The sequence below is a fragment of the Drosophila virilis genome, chromosome 3 (genome assembly GCF_030788295.1).
Source record: "Drosophila virilis strain 15010-1051.87 chromosome 3, Dvir_AGI_RSII-ME, whole genome shotgun sequence".
Classification (NCBI taxonomy): Eukaryota; Metazoa; Arthropoda; class Insecta; order Diptera; family Drosophilidae; genus Drosophila; species Drosophila virilis.
The window spans coordinates 10647467-10648143 of record NC_091545.1 but is presented as its reverse complement, the minus strand read 5'-3'; positions in this window follow the sequence as shown (position 1 = coordinate 10648143).

Below are 677 nucleotides of genomic sequence, written 5' to 3'. Positions count from 1 at the left end.
TGACGGGGCACTACGCATATGGCGAGCACCTTAGAATCGATCGCCAAGCCAAGTGAGAAAGCTTCCGGCGAGAGCTTTGAGCAACAGGTGAGCGAATGAGCTTTTGTCAGCTAAGCTGATAATGCCAGTGCTTACAGTATGTCTACAGTGTCTCACAAAAGTAAACACCTCACAAACGAGAGTCAAGTCATGTGAGAAAGCTTTGAGCAGCCGGTGGGGGCTTGAGCTTTGCCTAGTGCTCGTGAGGTTGAGTGTTTGTCAGCTAAGCTGTTGATGCCAGTGCTTATGCACATTACAGTCTCTAACAAAAGTAAGCACCTCACAAACACGCGTCAAATCAGCTGTGACAGCTGTAACCGAAAGCTTTGAGCAGCAGGTGAATAGTTGAGCTTTGTTAAGCGCTCAAGAGCGTGAGCTTTTCTCAGCTAAGCTGATAATGCCAGTGCTCACAGTGTCTCACAAAAGCAAGCACCTCACAAACAATCATGACTATGTGAAAAAGTTGCACGCGAAAGCTTCGCTGAGCAGTTGATTAGTTGAACCTTTTCTTGGTTCTAGCCCACCCGTGTTTATCATCCTGTACAGGGTCCATAAAAAGTTGGCACACACACACACACTTTGTTGCACATACATCAATATGCATAACTGTTGCAGCTATTAAAATGGAATTTTCTTAT